The sequence below is a fragment of the Zalophus californianus genome, chromosome 2 (assembly GCF_009762305.2).
Source record: "Zalophus californianus isolate mZalCal1 chromosome 2, mZalCal1.pri.v2, whole genome shotgun sequence".
Lineage (NCBI taxonomy): Eukaryota > Metazoa > Chordata > Mammalia > Carnivora > Otariidae > Zalophus > Zalophus californianus.
The window spans coordinates 79830632-79851915 of NC_045596.1; the positions used below are offsets into that span (position 1 = coordinate 79830632).

The following is a 21284-nucleotide window of genomic DNA, read 5'->3' on the forward strand; positions in this document are numbered from 1 at the left end:
AAGTATTTTTTTTTTAGATTTACTTTTTTATTTTAGAGAGAGAGCAGTGGGGAGGAACAAAGGGGGAGGGAGAGGAAGAATCTCAAACAGACTCCAAGCTGAGCACGGAGCCCAACACAAGGCTCGATCCCACAACCCTGAGCTCATGACCTGAGCAGAAACCAAGAGTTGGGTGCTAAACGGACGGAGCCACCCAGGCGCCCTACATGAAATATTTTAATAAATTTTAGTAGCTTTAAAATTGAAAGTAATTCCCTGTTTAAATTGTTTTTATTAATAAAGAACAATCAACAAAATCATTATCATTAGTTATTACATAATTATTACTCAAGATAATTTTGTCACAAAGAGAGGGATGTTAAAAAAACAAAAGATGTCAAGTGTGCCCGGTACATCACAGCGCTGGTGCTAAAATTCACAAATTCTGTTACCTCTTCCCCATCCTATCCCATTTATGTGGTGTCTGGTCTGATTTAATGTTCAACCTCCATAACCCTAGATGACTGGTTAAACAGTTGTTTAAAAATTTGTATCAACATGTTTATACTGCAGGAGAAAGGGAAAAGAGCAATTGCTTCCATGACATGAACAGTCAGTGTTATTTCTTTGAGGGCAGAGACCACACTTTATTCATTATTCCTCCCAACATCTAACACAGTGTCTGGCATATAATAGAATAATCAAGATTCGACTAATAATGAACGATAAAGAGAAGGTCTGTATATTGAATGTCCCTACTCCTCAGATATCCCCTGTATAACTCCTACGGGTCTATTAACATTCTGCTTCAAAGCCACATGTTTACCAGAATTTTACTAGGCGCCCTCCGCCCAGAACTAAGTTCTTTCTTCCCTAAGTTCTCATGGCCTATTTATGTCACTGTGGAGCTCTTGTCATGGCCTGCCACACAGTAAATCTAATTATATATGATTTTCTTCCCTCTGCTAAGTTACAAGCTCTTAATGGTTAAGAGCATACAGCTTATTCATAACTGTGGTCACCAGAGAACCTACAGAATAATATCCGTATGTTACATGATCATAAATCATTGTTCAATTTAAGTTGAAAACACTGTCTCCTCATTACCTATTTCACTTCTATCAATTCATGTTTGTAAAGGCATGAGAATGTCAAACATCTTTACATATACTTTAAGACCTGTACATGTAAGATCATACCTTTACCTCATTACCTTTACTTATTTTATACTATAATGCATCAAATGAAGAAATTTCCTACAGGAAACTGATTCTTTGAGATTTCGATATATATTACATGCACCTGTTCATGACCCTGGCTATAGATGAGTTATTTTTTCCTTCCCTTATCAAAACTGAACAGTTTAAATGGGTCTCCTTGATGTAAATGCATTTTCATACATTCTCAAAACATTTTCCTTCCTCCTTTTTATCTCTCTCGCTCCTCACCTTACCCCTACCCACATTATATTACCACATGTCCTATCATTTTCTCCAGCTAAGTGACCTATTGAGATTTATGGAGACTAAATGGTAATGCCTTTAATAAAAGATTTGATGTGAAACTGCCTTTGCATTTTAAGAGTATGTCTCCCACAGTCCTTCCTGGACACTAGAATAATCTGGGCATCAAATTTACAAAGGAGGCGGACAGCTGGAATTCCAGACACATTGTCTGCATCATCCCCCTCCTGCTTTCAAGACACCCCAAACTCAAAGCCAATCACACTACTACCTCTGGTGCTGCTAAGATAATTACACCAAAAGGACCCAGGGAACCGCAGCTTTTCCAGAGGCTGATGCAGAAACATCAGCTGAACGACTGTCACAAAGAATAGTAGGCAGCTCGACTCTCTAACACTTCTGTCGCAAATAATCCACGTGGCAGGATCTTAGATAAACCAAGCCCACGATGCTTCACGCGTAAGTGCTAAGTTTATAGGGAATAGTAAAGGGGTTTTTAAAGCTAACATGAAAAGAATATTTGAGAAAAATGAATTTGACTGGAGGATACGGGTAAGGAGAAAAAGTTTTCTCTAAGATGAAGCTACTCTCTGAAGAGAGAAAAATAGTCTCAATGAAGTGTACAGAACAGATCGCTAACAAGTACAAAACCTATACATATATCTTGTCACAAAATGTGTTTTGAATACACACAGTGGTTAAGGGTATGGTTTCACAGACTATAAGGATTCACATATTTCAGATGACATTTGTAGATTTTCTAACAAAACATGAGAAATAAGATATGTTGAGACTTGAATTGTCTGGGAGGAAAACACCTCCACATCTCTCTCCAGTGATCAGAGTGGGAAAGGAAGGAGTAACTTTTGGAGATAATGAAAGAAAGGATGCTTTTAAAATATAGACTGTATGCTGGAGCCAGCTTATACCGATTTATAAGTATTAAGGAAATTATGTGACTATATGGAATTCTGTTAAACTGTTGGTAGCTTCATATTGTCCACAGTGGAGGTGTTTACAAACACAGAAATTATTTATAAATAATTATTTAGCACACATTAATTTATGAAGCAGTATCTAGCCTAGTGTGGGTTATTTTATGTACTTGTTTTGTAATTGTGCTCACATTGTTGCGTGAGACTATGTTTTATCTCTTCAGCTAGTTTCTAAGTCCTCATAGTCAAGAACTGTATTTTCTGTTTTCTGTGTCTGTCTAAAAGACCGGAGTGCACTACTAGCTGTAAGATTACAATGAATACTTAAGTGATGTCAGGTAATTATAGTTACATATTTTTGAAAAACAGTTACTAATATTCTCAGGAGGAAAACAGATATAATAGTTTTGTGCCCCTTTACGTGAAGCAAGCACTTAGTTTCAAAAGCATTAATGTTAAGAAAACTGTCCCTTATTCTTGTATTAGGTATAATCATACAAATGTATGCTTTTTGCTACATAGCATCCTCATTTTACTAGGCTATTCCCTTGAAACAAGGCTGATAGTTTGTCTTTTTGACAATGCTCTATGCCAATCATCAAGGATGCTGCTTTGCAGTATTTATCCATAAATGTTTCTTGAATGACATATTCGCTCTCTTAATAGTCACGGCAAGAGCAAAAGACCAAATGTCTAAGTTTCTAAGTTTACAGGGGCCAGTTTTTGTGTTCTCAATTTTAGTTTCTAGTTGCTTACTATTAGGTCAGAAAAATGGCAATGATATTTGTAATATAGTTTTGTATTTAGCAAGCTCTCTTTTTAGCTTTAGTAACTTGTTGGTTCTGTTGAGCTTTCTTTTAGATAACCATATCATCTGAAAATAAGAAATATTTTTAAGGTCATATAAATAAATATGGATGGATCATATAAATAAATACAAATATGGATCTCCAAACTGGTATTGTACAGATGCCATGATAAAGGATACTTTATTGCTTCTGATCTTGAAAAATGTCTCTAGTCTGGTGTTTGCTTAAAATGCTTTAGTAAATACTCTTTATCAGATGAAATGTCCCTTTAGTTTATGATTTTCTGATCCTTACTATTATAAAATTGACTTTGAGCTTTATCACTTATGGAGTTGATCATATGATTTTAACTAATTAGGCTATTTATGTGTCCAATTACATTAATACATTTTCTGACGATGAACCATCTCTGCATTCCAGAATGAAATCCTACTTGCTCATGATATACCAATTTTTAATATAATGCTGTGGTCATTTTTCCAATAATTCACTTAGAAGTTAAGTGCTTGTAATTCGAGAATAGTCCTATAATTTTGTTTTCTTACATAGACTGATCAGACTTCATCATCTTCCTTCTCAGTGCCAAACCCTCCATCGTCTTTGCTAATAAAACTCCAGTTTGTTAAATGTAGTGATCTTCCTAGCAGTTTAAGGATCTTGATTAGTCTAAGCCAGCAGTTTTGAAACCTTTTTTCTCAAGCCTTATTACACTTTCAAAAGTTTTAAGGACACCAAAGAGCTTTTGTGTTGGTTGAATCGATTGATATTCACTGTATTAGAAATTAAAAACTGAGACATTTAAAACATAAAAATGCATGAGCATACATACATCCCATAGCCACTAGATCATTAACCTTATAATTATCACATGTCATGTAGTCTCTGGGAAACTCCACTGTACACTTGAGGAAAAAATGAGAGCAAAGGAGGTAAATAACATTTTAGTATTGTTCTGAAAACAGTGTTGACCTTTCAGATCCCCTAAAAGGGACATGTTCCCAGATCATACTTTGAGGACTGTTGATCAGAGGAAATCAAAATCGTCATATTCTTCAGGTCCCTAATCTCTTTCTGGGCGGCTGTGCCCCGTGATCGGATTTTGGCCAATAGTATTGAAGCGGAAGTCACCTGAGGAGCTTCCTGGGAGAACTCTTACTTGAGTGATAAAGAAGAGGAATGTCCCTGGCTCTCCATTTCTCCCTTTTCATTGACCTGAAGGGGTTATGATACGTAGAGTTGGCAAGTGAACTCTTTACATCCCCACCAGCTACATATGATGATTCTAATTTCTCCACATCCTACCAACACTTGCAATTTTCTGCCCTTTTTATTATAACCATGCTAGTGTCTGTGAAGTGGTATCCTGTGATTTCATTTGCATTTTCCTGATGTCTAATCATGTCAAGCATTCTTCAAGTACTTTTTAGCCATTTGTATATCTTCTTTGAAAAAAACATGTCCATTTAGATCCTTTGCCCATTTTTAAATTGTGTCATTTGTCTTTGGTTATTGAGTTTTAAGAGTTTATATATATATATAAATAATATATATATATATATATATATATATTCTGTCACATGTATGATTTAGTAAATAGATACACTTACTGCAGAAATTTCCCCCCATGCTGTAGGTTGTCTTTTCACTGTTTTGGTGCTGTACTTTAACATGATAAAAAGGAATAAATATTTATTGGCCAAATGCATTAACTCTTACATCCATCTAATTATTTCTTTTTTAATATTAAATTAATGCCTTTAAGGTCCATTCATTGTACAAATGACAGGATTTCCTTCTTTCTCATGGCTGAATAATAGTCCTGTGTGTGTGTGTGTGTGTGTGTGTGTGTGTGTACATTTATGCCTCATTTTCTGACAGACACTTGGTTGTTTCCATATCTTGGCTATCATGAATAATGCTGAAATAAACACGGGAGTACAGACATCTTTTCAATATCCTGTTTTCATTTCCAACAGCCATGCAAGATCACTCAGTAGTGGGACTGCTGGATCATATAGTAGTTCTATTTGTTTGTTTGTTTGAGGAACGCCATACTATTTTCCATAGTGGCTAAACCAGTGTACATTCCACTAAAACGGCACAAGTGTTCCTTTTTCTCCATTACCTCATCAAAACTTGCTATCTTTTGTCTTCTTGATGATAGCTATTCTAACAGGTGTGAGGTAGTATCTCATTATAGGTCTTCATTTGCATTCCCTGATGCTTAGTGATGTTGAACACCTTTTCATGGACCTGTTGGCCATTTGTGTGTCCTCTTAGGAAAAAAAAAATGTCTTTTCAGTTCCTATGCCCATTTTTAATAGGATTGTTTCTTTCTTTGCTATTGAGTTGTATTTCTTCGCTTCAATCTAATTATTTCTTTGTTTCAATTAATACATTCTTCATTTATAAGGTGCTACTTTCTTGTGGGCTTATATTCCTCTGGATATATCAGCTACATTGACTGGTTATTAGTCACATAAGAGAGGAACCAAACATGGCACAGAGATTTTGCCCCTGTGGCGATTTAGGGTGTGGCTACATTACTTGGGACCCATCTCAGGGAAGCGAGTTTCTACTATTACAATCTGCTCAACCACCTCCGATCCACTCCCTTCCCACATGCCACCCTCCTGTGGTTACCCTGTCTCAAGCAAAAATTCCCATCCCTTGATCAACATGATGCTCTTTTAGATTTTATTTTGCTTAAGTTTAAAATCAGTATCACAGCTCTTCTTTGTATTGATATTTTCCAGTATCTCTTTTTTGGTCCCTGGCATTATTCTTTGCCCTGATCTACTTCCCTCATTTAAAGGCACCTAAATGAAGAGTGGGAGAAGAAAATACTTCAGAGCTCACCCACTTACTTGATAAAGATACTATGTGCTCTTCACCTCAGCTGTACCCCAACATCATGCTGATGTGACCCTGTTCACCTCTGGCTAGTTCTGCTGTGATACCATGGTTTTTCTGTCCCATAATAATGCAGATACTGGCAATTATCTCTCCCTCCCCACCCCATGATTGAATATGGAAGAAGGAAATGCACAACTATAAAGCTCTCCCCCAGTTTGAGGCACCTATTTTTGCTCTGACCTGAACTCTCAATGTCCACATTGCAGATGTGACCCTAAATGTCTTCTTTCCCCAGAAGTTTCTTACCATGTGTCTTAGGTTATTGAATTCTTAGTGTCATTCTCTTTTCCATTTCTGGTTTTCAGTTTAAGGAGTAAGCCAGCAGCCATGCTAGATCATCTTGTCAGGAATCAGAAGCATTTTTTCTTAATTATTTATAACTAGAAATTTCCCCATATTTAAAAGAGTCTAACTCTGTATCACTGAGTATCCTTGCCACTTTCCCTAAAGGCTTAATAACATTTAACTAAGATCTAGAAATAACCTTTAAAATACTGTTTATAAAGATGTCACCAGGGATTCACTGAACACCTCCAACTTAAAATACTTTTATTAATAATGTAGGAAAGAGAGTGAGCACGGAAAAGAAAACAAAGTGTAGAGAGATAGAATAATCTTTTTTCAAAGACATATTGTGGACAAAATTCTAACTAAAGGTAATATTTTAGGGGCAAAGAAAAATTGGAGAAGTAAGGACAATAGGGCATAAGAGAATTTTAGACAGGTTGCCCTTTCAAACTGTCCTTCAGATATTAAATTTTCCCTACTTTGTTTATGTAGAGTTCTAGCTCTGTTACTGTATTTCGACCAAGCTAGACGATTATGTCATCTAAAAAAAAAAATGAAGCTATTTCTAATAATTTTTCTTTTATAGCTGTTTTAAGAAATCTGCAGTCTGTAAAACAAAAAGTTTCATTTGTGGAATAGCCATATTCTTGGTCTAGTTATAAGTAGTATCTTAAGAGTTTATTCTTTCTTTTTTCTTTTTTTTTTCATTTTTTCATTGATTCATTCAATAACTTTTATTGGTCACCTACAAACTGTCAGCCACTCCAGAAGAAGACAGACTAGTCTTACTCTTTCTAATATGTTTTTTTTAATTTTAAAAAGATGCAAAGTCTCCAGAAAAATCAATCCATCTCAGAAAGGATTCCCCCCCATTTCTTTCAATGGCATATAATGTGCTTGTCAGAGAATTTTGATGACACTAATATTGAAATAACAGGGACAGTTCTGTAGAGTTATTTATGAGCTGTGTTCAACAAGAAAGGAGAAGGATCTGCCAGTTAGAATTTCAAGCTGTCTCCCACTACAGTGGGTGATAGATGAGTTTCAGAGTTGTAATTGCATATTGATAAAACTGACTTAGAAACATCCAGGGTCTACAAACCAGTTAAATCTCCCCCTTCGTACAGGGGCTACTTGGCTATTTCTGTACCTCTCTAACAAGGCAGAATGAGTGCTATTCATTGTAAAAACTGCATGTGTGAGGTATTCACCTTTGGAATCCCTCACATGTTCTGTGATTATTTTCAGCTGCTATAAAGTGAACTAAGAATCTAAAGTAAATTATAATCTGAACAGATTAAAAAATGGAAACTGTTAGGATATTCCACCCTAAACCACAATTTTTGTCTTTTAGTCAAATGACTCAAATTTCTTAAGTCTAGTTAACACAACCAAATCTTTACATTTTCCAGAACCATGAAATCATAAAAACATAGAAATGTCAAATAACCTACACCTTAAATTCAAAATATTTCCCATTCCTTACAGTTCCAAATCTAAACACCAATATAAGATAGTAATGATGGTTTGTTAGTTATTTGTTCATAAACTCAACACATTTTTATTGAGCCAGAAATTCTTCCATGTTCTAAAGACTTGGCAGTGTACAACACGGAAGGTCTCTTTCTTAGGGGGCTTACATTTGATTGGGAGGGACAGACAATTAGCAAGTAAATAAATAATGAAATAAATTTAGATCATGATCTCAACTATGAAGAGAAGAAAACAAACAAACAAAAAAGATATATTGGCATGGATGGCATTAGATAAGGTGCTCTAGGAAAGAGCTCTCTAAAATTGAGACATTACAGCTAAAATTTTAATGATAAGAAGGAGTCAGCCATGTGAGGATCTGAGGGAAAAACTTTCTAGCCAGTATGAAAGACCAGAACAAAAGAGAAGGAAATCAAAGAAAGCAAACGATTAAACTAAAACTTCAAACTTGATTGAATTCAGTAATTATCTTAATTAACAGGACACTGTCAGGTCATGACTACATGTATTTGTTTGGCTGGAACAATCTGTGTATGTCTATTGCCCAGACATAATTACCCATAGCTCCCCTATTCACTCAAAATGTTCTGGTTTCAGGAAGAAATGATGTGGTCACTCTGACTATAAATCTGAGATCATTGTAGCTATTTGTAGGGCAATATCAGAAATTTTGAATATTAATTTTACTGTATTTATTATACCTAGAACTCAGAAAACTGCTTTCACTCATTACAATCTATTGTCTTAGGAGAATTCTTTGAAATGAGAACAATCCATTTTATCTTTTCCTATGATCCTCATACTCTACTCTGTTACTTATCTAGCTATGTACTCTAAAGCTGCAAAAAACAAAAGAAAACTAAAGACAAAAAATTCAAAAAAGGAAAAGATGCCGCCTATTTCTGTCATTGTCATTATTTTCCTGTTAGTCTTTGTAATGTACTTGGGAAGTAAGACTATGCAAATAAGAGTGATTAATTAGACTTTCACCATGTTCCTTCATGTGTGCTCATCCATGGGTTTATTTCCCAGTTTTCTGCAATCTATACACAGGAAACTCCTTCGTGATCTGAAGCCAGTTTGAAGGCTGACATCCCCGGATGCCCCAGGACTGGACAAGGAGACCAAGAGTTTAAAAGTAGAATATTTGTCAGCGTAAATGTGCCAAAGGGGCATTCTTTCAATTTTCAAGCTCTTGTAACCTTTTTTTTGTTTTGTTTTGTTTTGAGAAAAGCACTTGATAGAGATAGATGATAGATAGATGATTAGATAGATAGATAAATAGATGATAGGTAGACATCTATTTTAAAGCACTGTTATATAGCTATGATATATATGTAAAATATTATATGATATATATAAAATGCTATACTTTAAGAGGAGCAAGAACATACAGGAAAAAACTTACTTGCACAGAGTTTTAAAATATAGGATTTGAAATAGTAAAAATACGATACGTAGTATACTGGAGATATAATGACCTAAAATTCATCCTTTAAATTGTTCAACATCTCTTGTATATCAGATGTTTTAGCTATCGTGCTTAGTCAATTCAACACTATTCCCACAGAGCTTACATATTAAGAAATTAAGAAGGTCTTCCATAGGAAATGAAAACTCTCTTGAACTACACGAAAGGTTACTTAGGGGAGAGGGATTAGATTGACCAGGTATCGAATGTTATCTAATTCTTCTTTCTAAAATTAAGTTCTTTGTTCCCACTAAGAAACATCTGGCACTATCCATACTTATTAGGCTGTGGGTGATACAGAAGTATGTATTTTTATGACCAGTTTAACATAAGCTTCCTACTATAAATTTACTTTCTTGAAAGCAAAAACACTAAAATAATGCTCATCACCTGCAATTGTCTTATTGTCCACATTAGAAGGGTCACTTTCTAAAGTATCAAAGGGACACCAGGAATGAAACATGTCAAAGAAGAGGCAGGAGGCACTCGGTGTGTTCCTGGATGCGGCACTTAGGCCATTGCTTCTCAACCAGGATGGTTCAGTAAACTGGGGTTTTTGATATGATTCAGTGATTACTTATTTATTTAAATTAAATTCTAAGTCACTTAATACACTTCTGGAAAAATAAAATTACTGAGCTTTTCATACTTGCTTAAACATAATATTGTTAAATTCTTAATCATGCCCAAACCTAGCACATTTCTTGACACTATAGCAAAATAAATAGAAAAAAAATCTGCTACCTGAATGGTTCACTAAAAAATGTAGATGTGGCTGTAGGACCCAAAAAGACCTTTCCAAAGTCAGAATGCTAGGTAGACACTGAGGAGTCTAGCTTCAGGCCTAAATCCGTATGTGTGACCTTAAACTTTCAGGCCCAACAGCAGGCAACTGATTACAAGGTTTTGCCCATCAAGCTGCACAAGGGTGGGGTTGTGGGGGTGTGACTCAGACCCACCATCTCCGTGGCTCAGTTGTGCTCACACTCTCATATGCGTCTCTGCATTCCTCACCTAGTCTCGTCCATTTGGAGGCCTCCATATTGGGGGTCTCAGCTGAGTCACTTTTATCCACTTTGACTCAGCGCTTTCCCACTTCTAGCTTCTCCCCCATTCCCCTCCCCTGGCCCACACATCCATGAAAGGTAGGAGTTTTTGTCAGGGGCTCCTCATCAGTGAGATGATTCCTCCCATTTTTGGCGCATCCCCCTGACCCTCTCCCTGTGCTGTTGTGGGGGGGGGGGAAATGGAACACCAAGGGGCTGGGAGTGGTGCCTGTCTTCTTGCCTTTTGTTTGCACTGTCACTCTAAGTGAAAAAAGGCTTGGTTGTTACTTTCACTTCGGCTCATTGTCCTAATTGACCACACTGACACCTGATGGCATGGCAACCACTTAGTGGTTTTTGGACACTAAGTCTACCTTGAAAGTTGTGCCCAAAAAAAGACGGCCAGCATCCCTTCTGCAAAAATCATAAGGGGAATTATAACACTGCCATCAGGGCACATGTTACTTGTTGGTATGAATGGAAATTAGCAAATATGAAACATCATGCAAGAACTTCAGCACAATCCACATTTTCTCAGAAGCATCTATTAGCCAGTCAGCATAATTAATGCAAATATCTGTATAATTAATTAAGGAAATACTTCTGATCTTCTTAAGCCCTGCTCAGAGCATACAATCTACTCTCCTCTACAACAACTCTTATACATTTCTAACCCACAGGTGTAGGTAAGCTATCCTTCTCATGTTTTTTAGTAGATTTTCCTCAGATTTCAACCATCCCATCTGCTTTGCTACTATTTTCCTTAGAACAGTTATTTGTACATGCTTCTGTCTCCCTCCATATATTGTAAGCTCCTAACATACCACCTCGCATCCATTATCACACCCAAACCATTTTAATTAGCACTGTTTTGATCATAGTAAGTGTTCAAAATACATTTGTTAAGCTGAATTATTCATTTGCATTTGAAAATTGTAAGAGAAATTCATCACTATGTAAAAGGTAAGCCTCATCCAGGAAATTCTTCGGATGGAATAGCCAGTTAAGGCCATTTTCTTATTATACTTTTTATTTTGAGATACTTTTACTTTGAGGTACATTTATATAAAATCACAAGAAATAATACAGAGGTATCTTATGTACCCTTTATCCAGTGTCCCCCAGTGGTACCACTTGCAAAACTATAGTACAACATCCCAACCAGGATCCCAAGATTGATACAATCAAGGTACAAAACAGTGTTGTCACCAGGGTTCTTCTTGTTACTCTTTTATGTTCCCAACCACTACCCTCCCACCTCCACTACCTCCTTATCCCCTGACAACCAGTATTTTAAGAATGTTATATAAATGAAAGCATACCTTTGGGTTTGTATGTAACGTTGGAATAGGCTTTGTTTTTCAGTCAACATACTTCTCTGGAGATCCATCCAGGTTGTCAATTTCAGTAGTTTGTTCCTTTTTATTGCTGAGTAGAATTCTATACCACAGTATCTTTAACCATTCATCTATTGAAAGACATCTGGATTATTCCCATTTTACATTCACACCAGCCATGTATAAATCATCCAGTTCCTCCATATCCTTGCCAGAATTTGGTATCATTGATATTTATTTTTAATTTTAGCCATTTTGGTAGGTTTTAGTGATATCTCATTGTGCTTTTAATTCCCATTTCCCTTCCTTAATGGCTAATGACATCAAACATCTTTTCATGTACTTATTTGCCATTTGTATATCCTCATTGACAAAATATCTCATTGTGTCTTTTGTCCATTTTCAAATGGAATTGTTTGTTTTTGTTTGTTTTTTACTGTTGAAATTTGAGAGTTCCTTATATATTCTAGATAATAGTCCTTTTTAAATATGATTTGCAGATGTTTTCTTACAGCCTTCCCAGTCTGTAACAGGTCCTTTCATTGTGTTAGCAAGATCTTCTCAAGAGCAAGAGTTTTTAGTTTTGAAGTCCAGTTTATCATTTTTTCCTATTATGGATTGTGCTTTTGATGCCTAGTCTAAGATTTTTTTTTTTTGTCTAGCCCTAGATCCTAAATATTTTCTTCAATTTGCTTATGTTTTATAGTTTTATGTTTTAAAATTAAGTCCACAATACATTTTGAGTTAATTTTTGCATAAGGTGCGAGATGTTTGCCAAGATTTCCTTATTTATTTATGTATTTATTTAAAATATGAATGTCCAATTGCTCCAGCACCATGTTTTGAAAGCCCATCTTTTCTCCAATGCATGGTTTTTCCATGATTGTCAAAATTCAGTTGGGCATATTTGCACAGGGCTACTTCTATATTTTCTGTTCTTTTCCATTGATCTATGTGTCTATCCTTCTGCCAATATAATGCAGTCTTTATTACTACAGCTCTGTAATAAGTCTTGAAATTGGGTAGAGTGATTCTTCCTACTTTATTTTTATTTTTCAAAATTGCTTTATTCTAGAATCAGAAGATGACGGTGGCATAGGAGGACCCAACTAGATAACTATCAAATCATCCTAAATACACCAGAAATCAAACTGAAGACTCACAGAACAAACTCCACAACTAAAGAGAGACAAAGGACCACATTGAAGAAGGTAGGAAGTATGGAGATGTGGTCTAAGGGAGAAATAGATAGTGGGTGCTGTAGAGGGGAGGGAGCTGTGCTTTTAAAGTAGGGTGAGAGAGACAGGAATACACAGGGGAACACACAAGGAGAGCCTTCCCCCAAAGCCATTGGCTTGGAAAATGACAGGGGCTGAATTTCATGAGTTATTGCAAATAGCGGGGCTTAAAGCCTGGAGTTTTAAAGGTCACCAGGCTTGGTTGGGATGGAGCCATGAGGGCACTGCCCTGCTCCTGGAGAGAAGGCAAGCAAACAACTTGGGGGCAGACAGTGTGGAAATAGCAATCTGAAGAATGCTTGGGGCATATGTGGAGAGATCATTTGCTCTTCTCAAGGGAGTCCCTAAGAGGCAGTTTTCAAGGGGAAGCCTCTCCAGGAACAAAGGAAATGCCCAGCTCCATTTCCTTCTCCCACCCTCCAACATAAACACAGAGCCACCTGAGGGAAGTAGCTAAGCATGGACACTGGCTGCCTAACTTGCTTACACCAAGCCCCACCCCCCACTGTGTTCTGGCAGGACTGCCCTTCTCAGTCAAGCTTGCCTCAGTCCCAGAGCAGCAGGACCCTCCCCCAGAATACCAGCACAGACCCTGCCCACACCACATCTCCTGGCCACATCAGCTCTGCAGGGCCTCAGTTCTGGTGGAATTGGTGTCAGGACTGACTTCACAAGCAGACAAGAGCATACCTAGTTAAAGCTCAACACATTCAGGCCAGGAACCAAACACCACCCATAGCAGGCAAGGAGAGCCTCTGAAGATGACTGGCCTGAAGGATAGAGCAGCCAAAACATAACAGCATAACTTGCATGGCAAACACCAGAGACACTCCCTGAACTGCCAAACTCTAGGCACTACATTGCTTCTTCTTCACAAGGCCATTATTTCAGGAGAATGAGACATAACTGGCTTTTCTAACACATAGCAGAAAGCAGAGATTTAGACAAAAAGCCAAGAGGAGGGTGCCTGTGTGGCTCAGTTGGTTAAGCAACTACCTTCGGCTCAGGTCATGATCCTGGAGTCCCGGGATCGAGTCCCACATCAGGCTCCCTGCTCAGCAGGGAGTCTGCTTCTTCCTCCCTCTGACCCTCCCCCCTCTCATGTGCTCTCTCTCTCTCTCTCTCATTCTCTCTCTCAAATAAATAAATAAAATCTTAAAAAAAAAAAACCAAGAGGAGGCATTTGTCCCAAATGAAAGAACAAGACAAGGCCACAGCCAGAGATCTAATCAAAACAGATATAAGTAATGTGCCTGATGGAGAATTTATTTATTTATTTATTTGAGAGGGGGAGAGAGAGAGAGACCACAAGCAGGGGGAGGGGCAGAAGGAGAGAAACTGAAGCAGATTCCATGCTGAGCATGTCGCTCGACATGGGGCTTGATCTCAGGACCCTGAAATCATGACCTGAGTTGAAATCGTGAGTTAGATGTTTAACTGACTCAGCCACCCAGGCACCCCTGATGGAGAATTTAAAACAACAGTCATAAGAATATTCCCTGGGCTTGAGAAAAGAGTAAGACGTTAGTGGCACCTGGGTGGCTCAGTTGGTTGGACGACTGCCTTCGGCTCAGGTCATGGAGTCCCGGGATCGAGCCCCACATCGGGCTCCCTGCTCGGTGGGGAGTCTGCTTCTCCTTCTGACCCTCCTCCCTCCCATGCTCTCTGTCTCTCTTTCTCTCTCACAAATAAATAAAATCTTTAAAAAAAAAAAACAAGAGTAAGACGTTAGTGAGACCCTTTCCACAGAGATAAAGGAGTTAAAAAAGAATCAGTCACTGATGAAGAATGTAATAAATGAGTTTGGAAACAGGTTTGATGCAATGAACAGCAGGCTGGAAGAAGCAGAGGAACAAATTAGTGACCTGGAAGACAAAATAATGGAAAATAATGAAGCTGAACAAACAAAACAAAAGAATGATGCAACATGAGAATAGATTTAGGGAGCTCAGTAACTCCATCAAACAAAGTCACATTCATATTATAGGAGTCTCAGAAGAAGAAGAGAGAAAAAGAGAACAGAAAATTTATTTATTTAAGAAATTGATTTATTTATTTTGAGAAATAACACCTTACAGCAATGGACAGATCATCTAAAGAGAGAATCAACAAGGAAACAATGGCTTTGAATGACACACTGGACCAGATGGACTTAACAGGTATATTCAGACCATTTCATCCTTAAACAGCAGAATACACATTCTTTTCAAGTGCACATGGAACATTCTCCAGAATGGAGCACATACTAGGTCACAAATCAGGCCTCAACAAGTATAAAACAATCAAAGTCATACCATGCACCTTTTCTGACCACAACACTATGAAACTAGAAGTCAACCCCAAGAAAGACATTTGGAAAGACCACAAATACATGAAGGCGAAACAACACTCTACTAAATGATGAATGGGTCAACCAGGAAATCAAAGAAAATATGTGGAAAAAGTGGAAATGAAAACACAATGGTCCAAAACCTTTGAGATGCAGCAAAAGTTGTCCTAAGAGGGAATTATACAGCAATACACGCCTACCTCAAGAAGCAAGAAAAATCTCATATATATAACCTAACCTTACACCTAAAGGAGCTAGAAAAAGAACACACAAAGCCTAAAGCCAGAAGAAGGGAGGAAATAATAAAGATTAGAGTAGAAATAAATCATACAGAAATTAAAAAAAAAAAATAGAACATATCAATGAAACCAGGAGCTGGTTCTTTGAAAAAATAAAATTGATAAACTACTAGCCAGACTTATCAAAAGTAAAAGAGAAAGGCCCCAAATAAATAAAATCATAAAGAGAGAGGAGAAATAACAACCAATACCACAGAAATACAATTATAAGAGAATATTATGAAAAACTGCATGCCAACAAATTGGACAACCTAGAAGAAATGGACACATTTCTAGAAACATACAAACTACCAAAACTGAAACAGGAAGAAATAGAAAATCTGAGCAGACAAATAACCAGCAAAGAAACAGAATCACTAATCAAAAACCTCTCAACAAACAAAACGTCCAGGACCAGATGGCTTCACAAGCAAATTCTATCAAACATTTAAAGAAGAGTTAATACCTCTTGTTTTCAAACTATTCCAAAAAATAGAAAAGGAAGAAAAACTTCCACATTCATTCTATGAGGCCAGCATTATTCTGACACCAAAACCAGATAAAGACTCCACTAAAAAAACAGAACTACAGGCCAATATCCCTGATGAACATGGATGCAAAAAATCTTAATAAAATACTAGCAAACAGAATCCAACAATACATTAAAAGAATCATTCACCAAGATCAAGTGAGATTTTTTTTCCTGGGTTGCAAGGGTGGTTCAATATTCACAAATCAATCACTATGATATACCACTTTAATAAAAGGATAAGAACCATTTGATCATTTCAAGAGATGCTGAAGAAGCATTTGACAAAGTAAAATATCCACTCATGATAAAGTAGGTTTAGAGGGAACATACCTGAACATAATAAAGTCCATCTATGAAAAACCCACAGCTAATATCATCCTTAATGGGGAGAAACTGAGAGCTTTTCCTTTATGGTCAGGAACAAGACAGGGATGTCCACTCTCACCGTTATTTAACATAGTACTGGAAGTCCTAGCTACAGCAGTCAAACAACACAAAGAAATAAAAGGCATCCAAATCGGCAAGGAAAAATCAAACTTTCATTCTTTGGAGATGACATGATATTCTATGTAGAAAACCCAAATGATTCCGCCAAAAAACTGCTGGAATTGATAAACAAATTCAATAAAGTCTCAGGATACAAAATCAACATACACAAATCTGTTGCTTTTCCATATGCCAATAGTGAAGCAACAGAAAGAGAAATTAAGGAATCAATCCCATTTACAGTTGCTCCAAAAACAATAAGATACCTAGAAATAAACCTAACCAAAAAAGTGAAAGACCTGTACTCTGAAAACTATAAAACACTGATTAACAAAATTGAAGAGAACACCAAGAAATGGAAAGACATTCCATGCTCATGGATTGGAAGAACAAATATTCTTAAAATATCTACACTACCAAAGCAATCTACACATTTAATAAAATCTCTATCAAAATACCACCAGCATTTTTCACAGAGCTAGACCAAATGATCCTAAAATTTGTATGGAACCACAAAAGATCCTGAAGAGCCAAAGCAACCTTGAAAAAGAAAAAGTAAAGCTGGAGGCATCACAATTTCAGACTTTGAATTATATACAAAGCTCTGGTGATCAAGACAGTATGGTACTGGCACAAAAATAGAAACATGGATCAATAGAACAGAATAGAAAACCCAGAAGGGAACCCACAACTATATGGTCAATTAATCTTCAACAAAGCAGGAAAGAATATCCAATGGAAAAAGGACAGTCTCTTCAACAAATGGTGTTGGGAAAACTGGACAGCAACATGCAAAAGAATGAAACTGGATCACTTTCTTATACCATAACAAAACTAAATTCAAAATGTATTAAAGACTTAAATGTGGGACCTGAAATCATCAAAATCCTAGAGGAGAACACAGGCAGTAATCCCTTTGACATCAGCCATAAACTTCCTTCAAGACATGTCTCCAGAGGCAAGAGAAATAAAAGCAAAAATAAACTACTGGGACTCCATCAAAATAAAAAGCTTCTGCAAGCAAAGGAAACAACAAAACTAAAAGGCAGCTATCAGAATGGGAGAAGATATTTGCAAATGACATATCTGAAAAATAAATAAATATAAAAAAATATAAAAAGAACTTACAGAACTCAACATCCCCCAAAAAATAATCCAATTAAAAAATAGGCAGAAGACATGAATAGACATTTTTCCTAGAAGACATACAGATGGCCAGCAGACACATAAAAAGATGCTCAACATCACTCATCATCAGAGAAATACAAATCAAAACTACAATGAGATATCACCTCACACCTGTCAGAGTGGCCAAAACAAAAACCACAAGAAACAAGTAAGCGTTGGCAAGAATGTGGAGAAAAAGGAACACTCTTGCACTGTTGGTGGGAATGCAAACTGGTGCAGCCACTGTGGAGAACAGTATGGAGATCCTTCAAAAAGTTAAAAATAGAACTACCCTATGACCCAGCAATTGCGCTACTAGGTATTTATCTCAAAGATAAAAGCTGTGGTATAGTGCTCACTTCAGCATCACACATACTAAAATTAGAACAATATAGAGAAGATTAGCATGGCCCCTGTGCAAGGATGACATGCAAATTCAGGTAGTGTTCCATATTTTTATGGTTTTACTCATACGTGGAATATAAGAAATAGTGCAGAGGATCATAAGGGGAGGGAAAACTGAATGGGAAAAAATCAGAGATGGAGCTAAACCACGAGAAACTCTTGACTCCGGGAAATAAACTGAGGGTTGCGGGAAGGGAGATGGGTGGGAGGATGGGATAACTGTGATGGGCATTAAGGAGGGCACATGATGTGATGAGCACTGGGTGTTATATGCAACTGATGCATCATTGAACACTACTTCAGAAACTAATAATGTATTATATGTTGGCTAATTGAATTTAAAAAAAAAGAAGTGATACACACAATGGAATATTACTCAGCCATAAAAAAGAATCACATCTTGCCATTTTGCAATGATGTGGATGGAGCTAGAGAGTATAATGCTAAGGAAATAAGTCAGAGAATGACAAATATCATATGATTTAACTCATATGCGGACTTTAAGGAACAAAAAAATGAGCAGAGGGTAAAAAAGAATAGAGAGGCAGACCAAGAATCAGACTCTTAACTATAGACAACAAACTGATGGTCACCAGAGGGGAGGTGGGTGGAAGATGGGTTAAATAGGTGATGGGGATTAAGGAGTGCACTTGTGATGAGCACCAGGTAGCATATGGAAGTGTTGCATCAGTATATTGTACACTTGAAATTAATATTACACTGTATGTTAACTAACTGGAATTTAAATAAAACCTTTAAGAAAAAGGAATGAATCAAAGCTAGGAGTATATAAAGACAATATATTGCTAAATTTGAGTTGAAATCTTGGATTACTATAGGTAAAAAATCATTTGTCAGTGATCTTCTGATAATTCCTAAAATGAAATCTAAGTATTATTTGACTTAAATAAAATCTAGGTGTTACTTGAGTTGAACTGAGTTGTCTTTCGAAAACAACATTAAAAAAAAATTTCAGTGGCACTGAAATTGAAAGATGAGCAAAGATTGCTTTCTTGGCAACATTTAGACTTTCTTATAAGAAATAACTTTATTTCCTTTAAGTATGTAAATTTATATATAGAAATTTAAATAAAATGTCAACTTGAAAAAAATTGCTTTATTCTAGTTCTTTTGTTTTTCTACATAAATTTTAGAGTGATATTGTTAATACCTACCAAAAAAAAAACTAACCTTGTTGGCATTTTGATAGGAATTACATTAAAACTTACATCAATTTGGGAAGAATTGACATATCTACTATGTTGAGTCTTCTGATCCACAAACACAATATGTCTCTACTTACTTAGGTTTTCTTTGATTTCTTTCATCAACCTTGTAGAGTTTTCAGCCTACAAATCCTTTTTGTTAGATATATACCTAAGTATATAATTTTGGAGGTGAGTGTCAATGGAATTATACTGATTTTGGTGACCCTGTGCTCATTTCTAGTATTTGGAAATATGACTGATATTTTTCTTATTTACTGTGACCGTATTGAACACCCTCCTTATTATTTCTAGGAGTTTTTTGTAGATTCCTTACTTTCTATGCAGACAATCATGTCTTCTGAAAATAGGGATAGTTGTATTCCTTTTGGTTCTATATTGTTTTTATTTTCCTTTTTTACTTTCTTACACTAGCTAGAATATCCAACATTATGTTGAATAAGTGTGGTGAGAGTGGACGTCCTTGCTTTCCTCCTGATCTTAGAGGAAAAGCATTCAGTTCTGTACCATTAAGTATAAGGTTAGCCATGCCAGTTTGTTTCCTTACTGTTATATGGATGGTCATCATCAAGTTGAGGAAGTTTCTCTATATAGTTACTTTTCTGACAGTTTTATCAAGAACTGGTATTGAATTTTTTCTAATTATTTTTCTGTATTAATTGATCATGTGATTTTTCTTCTTTTGCCTTAATATGGTAGATGATATTTGATTTTTGCATTTGAGCCATCATTGCATCTCTGGAATAAACCTCACTTGGTCATGAAGTAGAATTATTTTTACATATTGCTGAAGTCTACTTGCAAATAGTTTTAAGGATTTTTGCATTGATTTTCATGAAGAATATTGGTCTGTAGTTTTCTTTTTTATACTGTCATCTGGTTTTGGTATCAGGGTAATACTAGCTTCATAGAATGAATTTCTCTTCTATTTTTTAGAAAAGACTGTGCAAAATTGGTGTTACTGCCTCTAAATTCTGGTAGGGTTTTCCAGTGAAACAATCTGGGCATGAGGATTTCTATGTGGGTTGTTTTAAAATAATGAATTACGTTTTCTTATTGGTTATACAGCTATACTGCTTTAGCTCTGTCACACACATTTTAATATGCTGTATTTTTATTTTCAATTCCATGTATTTTTTGAGTCAACTCCTTTGACTCATGGAGTATTAACAAATATGTTTAGTTTCCAAGTGTTTAGAGATTTTTCTGTTAACTTTATTTATTTGACTAGTTTGATTCCATTGTGGTCAGAGAACAGCTTCTGTATCATTCAATTCTTTTAACTCTGATGAAGTTTGTTTCTGGGTGGCTGGCATCTTCTGCTCCAAGTTTGGAATACAAGAGATAAAAAGAAAAGCAGAGACACCCACCACTGTGTTCTTCCTCAGGTCCTGAGTCCCTAGCCGTCTACCTTCTTCCAGAAGAGAAAGGCAAAGCCTTTTTTTATCAAGGCATTTGGTTAGCTGTTTGGTTGGTTGTGGTGGTGGTGGAAATAGTGGCTATTAGCATATGGTGAAAGTAAAATGTGTGTGTGTTTGTGGTGGGTCATACCACTTAATAAATTCCTACATAAATCTATATGTATGAATAAAGAACTCATAGGAAAATAATCAAACAATAGCATATTATAAGAAAATATAATTTAACAGAAAATTACGGGATAGATTAAGAACTTCTAGAAGTATAAGTGACTGAAAAATCTCAGAAACAGAAATGTAGATAAATATTACTAGCATTAAAAAAATCTTTCCACAAAGGCAGCACAGAGCATTAAAAGTACATAATCATGTATATAGAGTATTTATAAATATTTATGAGGAGGTCAGTAAGATTTGAACAGATAATTCACAGAAGAGGAAGCATGCATAGGTAATTATTAAATAAT

General features: G+C 36.2%; 1 long non-coding RNA gene and 1 other non-coding gene across 3 annotated transcripts in view; both read left to right on the forward strand.

Moving 5' to 3' along the window:
• Nucleotides 1-21284, forward strand: part of LOC113924155 — a 311104-nt gene that overhangs the window by 232310 nt on the left and 57510 nt on the right. For both annotated transcript variants that reach the window (XR_003520551.2, XR_003520553.2), the window contains exon 2: nucleotides 12814-12949. This is a non-coding gene — a long non-coding RNA (uncharacterized LOC113924155). The remainder of the gene's footprint in view (nucleotides 1-12813; nucleotides 12950-21284) is intronic.
• Nucleotides 18120-18226, forward strand: LOC113926043. Its single transcript, XR_003521129.1, has one exon. It is a non-coding gene; the product is annotated as a U6 spliceosomal RNA (small nuclear RNA).